Source organism: Gekko japonicus, unplaced genomic scaffold (assembly GCF_001447785.1).
Source record: "Gekko japonicus isolate JY-2015 unplaced genomic scaffold, Gekko_japonicus_V1.1 scaffold642, whole genome shotgun sequence".
In the NCBI taxonomy this organism is placed as follows: Eukaryota; Metazoa; Chordata; class Lepidosauria; order Squamata; family Gekkonidae; genus Gekko; species Gekko japonicus.
In genome coordinates, this window is record NW_015159727.1 from 288,126 (window position 1) to 297,938 (window position 9,813).

At 43.0% G+C, this 9,813-nt stretch overlaps 1 protein-coding gene across 1 annotated transcript in view; it reads right to left on the reverse strand.

Moving 5' to 3' along the window:
- Positions 1 to 1,986, reverse strand: part of KCNJ16 (potassium channel, inwardly rectifying subfamily J, member 16) — a 25,440-nt gene extending 23,454 nt beyond the window's left edge. Inside the window, exon 1 of the mRNA XM_015425700.1 lies at positions 1,922 to 1,986. The gene's annotated coding sequence lies outside the window, so the exon portion shown is untranslated. The remainder of the gene's footprint in view (positions 1 to 1,921) is intronic.
- Between the last annotated feature and the right edge of the window lie 7,827 nt (positions 1,987 to 9,813).

Genomic DNA, 9,813 nt, shown 5'->3' on the forward strand with positions numbered 1-9,813 from the left:
ATAACAATGGATCTGGGGTGTTTCCCCCACAAAACCCTTTCAGAGAAGTCTTTACTGATGAATCAAAACTTTATTAGAATATAATACATATGCTTATTTAAGGAGTTCATATCTTTCCAGATTTCTTCTTCCAAGTGTACATTCGACTTTGGGAACACAGAAAACTCCAGTCCTCACCACCAACTCTTGCTGACAGAGAATATGGGTTTGTTGCAGCTCTAAATAATACATGATGTCATACATTCAACAATAGGTAAGAGCAGCTCACCAGCAATGATAGAATCAGATCAAGCCACTCTCTATCAACACACTCCGAGGTTTTTTGTTTTGATTGTTTGCTTGTTTCTAAATGAGTGGGATGTTTTTACTGCCACTTCAACTGGCAATATTTAATTATCAACAGTGTGTTTATAGAGGCTGAGAGGCAATTGTTTCGAAACATGATCACATCATTTAAAACCCTGATTGGTTATATCACAGTTTGATTTGCAACACATTAGAAAATGTGTATGTACGCACGCATAGTTGCTTGGAATGGAAAATATACATTGTTGGTCCAGTGCCAATAAAATTATTGCTACTTAAGCACTGAGAGCTTATAAATGATATATTTCTTATGGGGGGATGCGGAAAGAATGTCATGCTACACATACACTCCATAACATTTAGAATGGCTCACCATGTGGAGAGTTTCCACATGTCTCCTGGTTCCATATAGGGTTTCCAGCCTTCAGGTGGGGCTTAGACTTCTCCCAGAATTACAACTGAATTCCAGACTACCTAGATCAGCTCCTCTGGAGAATATGGCAGCTCCAGAAGGTGGACTGAGCTCCCTCTTCTCCCCAAATTCATCCCTGCTGAGCTCTCTCTTCTCCCTAAACTCTATCCTCCCCAGGCACCACCCCCAAATCTACAATAATTCCCCAAGCTGGAGTTGGCAACCCATATGACATAGGCCATCTGCACAGAAAGTACCGATCATCTATCTATCTGTCTTTCTGTCTGTCTGTCTATTGCATTTGAAAGGGCACAGGGCAGCACACATATTTCTCCCTTCTTCAGTTTATCCTCGTAACGACCCTGGGAGGTATGTTTTGCTGATATAACTGACTGACTCAAAATCACCCATCTTTTTTCCATAATGGAAATTAAAGCAAGGTACTTAACATTCCCAGGCAGTTTCCAGTGTCTTTAGTTTCAGCAGGTGCCCATTACTGATGTATTACATTTATTCTGACCTTTCTTTCATCATGGCGCCCAAGGAAGAATCAATCCTATCACATGAGCTCTAAGACAACTATTTCTCCCACACCCTTTCCGCTCCTTTTGAGCTCTTCTTCTTATGCCACACCTTTAATGCCCTTCTCATGTGTCCAGGTTCTCTCTTCCTTTTGCACCATGAGCCTCAAGAATCCCATGCTCTGTAGCTCTATATATCATTTTCTTCCCGATGCTACTTTCTCCTCTGTAGGACTTGTGGATGGAAGATGGGGGAAAGGGGGAAAAGGTGTAACTCAAACTCAAAATCTCCAATTCCTTGAGCTGTTTAGGACAGCCACATTGAACCCAAGCCACATTTGGCTCTTCAGTAAGAGACCTCAGCATTGTTAACATGCTAAAACATCTTTTAGCACAAGAAGAGTGTCCCCCACTCCCGACAATCTCCCATTATTTTGCAGTATATCAGCTTGGGAAATGTAACCAGGATGCTGTAGCACCATGAGCCTAAAAATTAAAATTGCAAACTTAATTTTGTTTTTATAGGTCTCCACTTAATGCACTTTACAAGGGGAGAAGAGAGGGCAGATTGCCCGTTCTCAGCCTTTCTAAATGCAGGCTTTTCTGCTGTTAGTTCTGGGGGTCTTCCATGCACTCGCCAGGCTTTTCTGTCCTTAGCTCTGGGGGTCCCCAATGCACTCACCAGTCTGTTGGCCAAGACGGCATCTGCACCAACAACGCAGGGCTGCTTGCTAGCTAGAACCACAGCAATTACTGAGGTGGAACAAAACTGTGTTGGTCTCATGTTTCTTATTTATTTCCACACCGCATCCCAGAAAGCCACAGCTCAGTTTGCTTTTGTGTCTTGAGGTCTTGATTCTATGGGGTGCTAAGCAACCTTGGTTCCCACAGCTGATTGGACATTCAGGACAAACTAGCTCTTCACAATAGCCCTGGCAGTCACTCAGAGTGTTGCTTCCGCATTAAGTGTTAAATACTTCCCTAAAGTAAAACAAGAGAACGTTATATGTGAAAAGGTCAGCTGAATCACTGTGGCTATTTTGTGAAATCCTCCTTACTGTTTGTTTTTAATGGGATTTTCTCTCTTAATTTGATTCTTGTGTTCTGGCTTATTTTATCTGTTTTTAGCGTTTGCTGGTATTTTAGCTTTAGGGTTTTTTAAATGTTGAGCCCCATGTGTTAGGCTTCTTTTTTACTTTTTAAATATGGATTGAGTTTTTAACAATGGGTACCAATGGAAGCATTCTTTTGGTAAAGGATGGGTCATGAAGAAAATAAATAAATAGCATGTGGGGTTCTAAAAAATATGCATCATCCCAGCATTTTAGGAGGCAGACAATGAACATAATCATGCATGTGTATGTATAAGTCTCTGTTTGAACACAGGAATCTTCCAATAGAGGAAACACAAAAATAGTCTTGCTGGTAGTTTAGGGAACAACAGAGTAATTATAGGGATGTAGCCCATTTTCTTTGATGTGTAAACTAAATTCTCAGTCAGCAAAGTGAAGAGTGGAATTTGGGTATTTGAACTGCAAGAGGTGCTTCTGTACAACATTCTGTATACACAAGATAAGCCCAAATTCATAACAGATGTGACTGGTAATTACACAGCGGAGAGAAATGCTCCCCATAGAGAATGTCAGTGTTTCTACTGTTTCAGATTTGAAATTTCTAGCACTCATTTACAAACCTCTTCATAATACCATAATCAATGAACACATGAAGCTGCCTTATACTGATTTAGACCTTTGGTGTGCCATCAATATGGTGTGTCATCAAAAACCTCAGCCTGGCAACCCTTGCCACTGCTTCTTCCCTCAGGCCTGGGCTGTTTTTTGACCTAAATTCAGGTGCCTGAGAGGCCCTGCTGCACTAACATTATATCCTCTTCCCAAGTGCTACGTTGCACACAGGGGACTTCTTGCAACTGGAGTGAAGAGAATGGTTCAGCAGGAGCTGCTGTGAGTCTCTATCAGCCAAAAAGCTGGGAACAAAAGCGCTAAAGTACAAACCAGGTCAGCTGTTTCTCTCTGATAATGGACTATTACAACTAGTGGGAAAGGGCAGGATGCCTGTGCCCCATTTGCCAAGTACAGGATGCATTTTCAGCTTTCACACCTAATGCCACTGCTTGTTCTGTGGTAGTTGAAGCAAGTCCTAGAGCTAAGCAGCAGAAAGAACATAGCTAAACAATTCAGATCTTGCCAGACTACACCACTTTGAAGTGCAAGTAGAAGATGATAATATTTTCCGACAAAATGGCAGACAGCAAACATGTAAGTATGTTGAAGGAATTCTTTATGCCTGTCGAGGTATTCCCAAGAGACTGGCATGTAAGGTCTTGACCAGTGATACCTAACCTCTTCAGTTTGTGAGATTAGATTCTTTCCCAGCACAGAGTACTCATTACAGATGGGCACAAATCGAACCACAAAGCAAAATTTGTCACAAATTTTGCCCTGTTTGTGGTTTGCGAAGTCAAGTTTGTTGAAGGGCACCCAGCATGACCTTTCCACGAACTTTGACGTTGTTCATGGAGGTTTGCACCAGTTCATGAGCAGATCCATTCCCAGACAGACTGTCTCCACTCAATCAAAATGCTTACTAACCTTCAAAGCAACAACCTGCAGGGCATGTAGAGGAGCATCCAGAAGAGGTCCCCTACAACTTCAATGTCTCTAGCTTGCACAGGTTCCATTCTATACACACCTGAACCTCAGTCATTTTGACAGGCGCAGGTTCATGAGTATACAGAATGGATCCTGTGCAAGCTAGAGACATCAAACTTGGACGGCACGTAGAGGAGTGTCAAATGGCGATCCCCCACAAGTTTAGTGTCTCTAGTTTGCACAAGATTCATTCTATACACGCCTGGACCTCCTGGACCTGAGCCTGCCAAAATGACCACCTGTAAGCTGTCATTTTGACAGGGACAGGTCCAGGAGGGTGTAGAATTGATCCTATGCAAGCCAGACACACAAGAGACACCAAACTCACAAGGGGACTCTGTCTGACTCTCCTCTACCTTCCTTCCATGTTTGGTGAAGATTGGATTTACAGGGTCAGAGTTACGGCCTCCCAAAGAAGGTGCCCCAGGAAAGTGCTTTCTGGGGAAATGGAAGGTGGTTATTTCCCAGACTGCACTCTCCTGGTGGCACCTTCCGTGGTGGGCTGTAACTCAGACCTCATAAATCCAATCCTCACCACCTTGGAAATCGTGAAATAATGAAAGAAAGAATAACAGACATTGAGAGGCAGTCTGATCTGGCTAGATATCCAATTTTTCTAGTGCCTGTGCAAACTAAATACCGTGTCACTTATTCTGCATACCTTGTCCATCTCGATGAACATAAGTACAGAAAAGCCTTCACTTTGGCCAGGTGTTCAGTGCTCCCCTCAGCGGTGCTTGAGGGCAGGTACAAGGGAATTCCCTTTGCACGCAGGCTTTGCAGATGTGGCTTAGGGGAAGTTGCAGCTATCTCACATATGTTCCTCAGGTGTTCCTGGTACAAGGAGGTCCGCTCCAAATATCTTGAGCCTATTGTAAAACTAAATCCTGACAGAATCTGATTATATAAACAATTTGCTGTCAGATAAAAATCAGTCTACCTCTAAAGCTGTTGCCAAATTCTGTACTGCCTGCTGCTGTATTCAAAAAGCCCGCTAAATAACATTTTAGTTCTAAGCTGATCTGCTGACTTATATTTTATGTAATATTTATTTGTTGTTACTTTTAATGTATTTGTATATATCTTTTGTATTTATTTTAGCTATTTTATTGCTGTAGTCAGTATGTTTTTTAACGTCAGTGTGATTCTGTTGATTTACTGGCTGGATGCTGTAATAAACTATCTATCTATCACCTTGGAGGGCAGATAGAGGAGAGTCAGACAGAGATCCCTTGCAAGTTTGGTGTGTTTAGCAAACTGGGGAGGGGAGGTGTTCTAGCAGGCCATGAACCTCATGAACTGAACCGATTAGTAAGACAGCTAAAAATGCGTGACTCTCCATGGTTTGCAACTGGGACACATCATGAACCATGAACCGAACCACATTTTCCCAGTTTGTGCCAATCCCTACTTCTCATTACCCATAAATGAGATCATCCCCCTGCCTTGGCCAGGGAGAGGTCTAACACAGCTCAGGCTGAAGCTTCCTTGCTCAGAGGTCTCTGTCAGCACAGCTGTGTGGAAGACACCCATACATACTTCACCTGCACTCTGAAGCCCCAAGAGCATTTTAGTACTCCTTCATGCTTTGCTTTAGAAGACCTCTCTTGTCACCTTCTGGCTTTCCAGAATGTGATTGGTTGATGTGCCTGAAGGCTTCTAGCTGATGAAGGCTGCAGCCTGGCAAACTGCCAGCAGCCAAGGGCAGCTCCTGGCTCATGTTACTGTTCTTGTGGCCCATGACGACCACCTGTGGCTGCGGGGCAATCTCCCATTCTCTATTGAAGGGAGCACGCACCCACACTCATGGCTTACATGTTGCTTGGTCTGAGTCCAGGAAAGTGCGGTTAGTGGGTCTACATCTCACACAGGTAGTGATGACAAATGGGAGAACAGACTCCTAACAAGGGGAGGAGAGCAACTCACTTATGTTCCCCTTTGATTATCCAACCTTGCTTACGAAGAATAGTGCTGAGGAAGGAATGTTTTCAGACAAAACACAAACCATAGTACAAATAATATGGATTCCACACTAATACAGTAGTACTTATACTACTTGAGAAAGTAGAAGTACATTGTCTCCTAAACATTTCACATTTGACAAATAATGCTAAGGTGAGGAAGGCACAAGGGGTAAATGAACCCTTTTTTTTTTTGTCTGCGGCTCTTCCTTTGTGTAGCTTCCAGCTGGGTCATCTTATTCACTTCAGTTTCTGGAACATCTCAATGGAAATGTATCTACCCCATCTGTATTCTAAGTATTTACGGCTTCCCATCCTACCCATTCTGTTCTTCTGACATTTCTTCCTGAATGTCTTGTTGCTGCTGTCCTTACCCAAAGCTGTCACAATGGATACAGTGTTCTGCTTTGGTGTTTTTTTAGCACCATACAAGCAAAATGGATAGTTTTCCAAGGTATGAAACCCAGTTCTCCCAAGGAGGAAAAAAGCATAATGAAAACTTTTCACAATGAGCAAAACCTCAGGCAGCCTGTCCTGATGATGAAACCACTTGTCCTTATATGACTCTTCAGCCATCTGTCATCTTAATATTTCTCAACACCTTTTCACAAATATAGAAAATCTTACACAATTCATTAGGCAACTAAATGTTCCAATACATTTGGGTTACATTGGTTGCGGTCACACGCGCCAGAAAAAAATTGGGGGGAGGGAAGGAAGGCTATTTCCTCCGGAGGAATTTGACCCGCCCCGCCGTTGCACGATCACACCTCCCTTTGATGCTGCAGGGGCAGCCCACAAGTGTGTGATCAGATGCAACAGCGGGTGAGTCTCTCTCTCTTTTTGTGCCATTTGTTTCTCATGTGCTTAAATTGATGAATCGCATCTCTGCACCGAGGACTCCCTATGGAGTTTGCAATGATGTGCATACTGTGGTGGGGGGACAATGGCACGGAGTTGGGATGGCCCGATCAGACCATCCTGACACCATGAGAGTGCGCTGGAGCAATCAGACATGGGAAAGTCCGTCCATGGCACGTCGCAATCCGCCACGGAGCAGGATGGGTTGCCAACGGCTGCGGGGCAATTCCCAGATGTTGTTGTCTGATCACACCCTTTAAATCCTACCGGCATTCACACCTATTTTGGGTCTAATTGTACGTATGATCGCAGCCATGATACAATATCCCCCAATAGGTGTGCACAGCTGAAGGAAGAATCTTATGCACATCCCTGTGTACACTCCCATGTATGAAGATTCCACATATCTGTTTTACCATATAGGGGACCTGCAAACAAAATAGTCACATGGAAAGATACAGTATAGTAAATATGTACACATCTGCAAATATTCTCTACCTCCATATCAGCATATCATTGTTCTGTGGAAAAAACAGTAGAATTATTGGACCACTATAAATTGCTGACTTCTTACTTAGACTCAAAACCTGGGTTGAATTAAATTTTAACACTTTAATAATAGAAATTTAAAAAATCATAAAACATGGAATGGCAGACAGGGCTTCCAGGAATCACTATGGGCCCCCGGGGCAAAGATTCCCGTTGGACTCCAAATCACTCAGACCTAACCCATAAAGAACACGGAAGCAAATTATATGACTTGCCCAGCTTCTTGGGCCCCTAGAATTCTGTCGTCTTGTTCTCACCTTTTATGGCAGCCTGGATGAAAAACTTGACATTGTACTCAATAACTGGGCTGCAGCTGGAGTTCTCCCACCTTAATGTTTAGGCAGACATGCCCATGTTGTGACATCATCACCCAGTTGTGCTGTTCCCCACCTTTGTACAAAGTCATTGGCTGCAGAAACCAACACTGAATAAATGTGCCTGAAAATATGGGGAGACTGATGAGAGCTGAAAATACGGCTGCTCTTTTTGGCAGCAGACCTGGGCTGAGCATATTGCCTACCTCCATGCATCATTAGAGAGAAGAGAAGGAAAGATCATTTTTCTGGTGATATGGCTGGTAAGACTGTCAATAGATAATATTGTCAAATCCTAGCTAAAGCTTTAAAAAAAGGCTTGACTTTCATATTTCCTCAACAACATATAAAGGTTGCTCATTGTGATACTAAAATGAGGCTGGGCTTCAAAGTTCCATCTCTTACAGTGACATCCTAAGCAAAGTTACATCCTTCTAAATCCATTGGAGTCAATGAGTTTAGAAGGGTGTAGCTCTGTTTAATATTGTACTGTAGATCACCTATGAGAAAATAAGTCATTTTACATAAATACATAATATATATTATTTTGCAATCTTGGATGCCATCACAAACTTTTTTCCAATCAGAAACTCTTCATGGTTGATGATTTGTTCAAAATCTTGATTTGTTTAAATTTTTGATGCCCAGTGCTCAGGATTGCCAACCTCCAGGTCGTGGCTGGAGATAGCCGGCTATTATAACTGATCTCCAGGTGACAGATATCAGTTCACCTGGAGAAAATGGCCGCTTTTGAAGTGGAACTCTATGGTGTTATGCCCCATTGAAGTACCTCTCCTCTCCAAACCCTATCCTCCTCAGACTCCACCCCAAAATCTCCATGTATTTCTGAACCATGACCTGGCTACTCTACCAATGCTGTAAAGTTTCCATTTTTAAAAAAATTGGCTCTATTCTATTTGCTTCCTGTCTGATACACTGTATTGTATTGTATTTTGGCCCTGTCCCCAACCTGGTGAAACTGTCTGCCAAATGATATTCAGGTCCTGTGGGACTTAATGCAGTTCTGCAGGGCATGTAAGGCAGGGATGTTCCGCCAGGTGTTTGGCAGTGATGGTATCGATCTGACTGGCACTCTTGCTTCTCCTGCTTCTCCCACCCCCCACCCCACGAGACTGTAGCACACTCTGGCAGTCTTATCGCCATCTGATTGGTAATTATGTTGTATATTTTATTATTCTAAGTTTTTATTATAACAATGTAAACAATGTACACTGCCTTGAGCTCTGTCCTATGGGGGAGGGTGGTCTAAAAATTGAATTTAATAATAAATATTAGTGAGTGAAGACTAGGGATGCCAAGTCCCCCCAGGGGGCGGGACCCCACCCCCAAAGCACCCAAAGCACGTCACACAGAAGTGACGTAAGCACGTTGGGGACGTTAGGGGCGGGGCCACATTCATCCGAGGGAAAACTCTATGGTTTTCCGTTGGATAATTGTGGCCCCGCCCCCAACATCCCCGACGTGCTTACGTCACTTCCGTGTGACGTGCTTGTGGCGCGCGCACACAAAGCGTGCACATGAAGCGTCCCGGAGCAAGCCTGGACTCCCCCGCTTCGGGACAGGTAAATACTTTGCAACCCTAGTGAAGGCAGCAATGTCAGCTCTCTCCTCAGTGCACAGTGGAGCTACAAATGATACCTTAGCACTTTAGTGAGTAACATTTAATGCTCGACAGAAGTGTATCAAGATGGCTTCACTTTTCACTTCAAAATATGTCTTATCTACAGAGGTGTCTACAGAGATCATTTATTCAGAATGTAATGCTTAAGCCCCATAAAAACTAATCAATTAAGCATGTTTGACATGGCTGCTGTCATTGCATTCTATGTATTTACAGAGCAAAGTTTGCTTTTTAAACTTGTTCCTTTGGAGTGCCAATATGAAGTATGTATTGGGCTAGGCTTTAATCCTTTGGGGATTATTATGAATCGTCTTGCTAAAATACCCCCCCCCCCAAAAAAAAACCTATTATAAAAGCATACTAGACTCTACAATTGCCCTTATAGAAAGGGGGGGGGAATTGTTTGAAAGAAATTGCCTTCAAAATATTATGAAGCATGTTTATATTGGAATGCATGGATGCTGAACTGTTTCTTTATATTTTGATAATAACTTTGGCACATTGGTTCTTCATCAGGGTATGAGGAAAAACCCCTCACTCCGGTTTGCAGTATGCTTTAGCTTGTATCACAAACA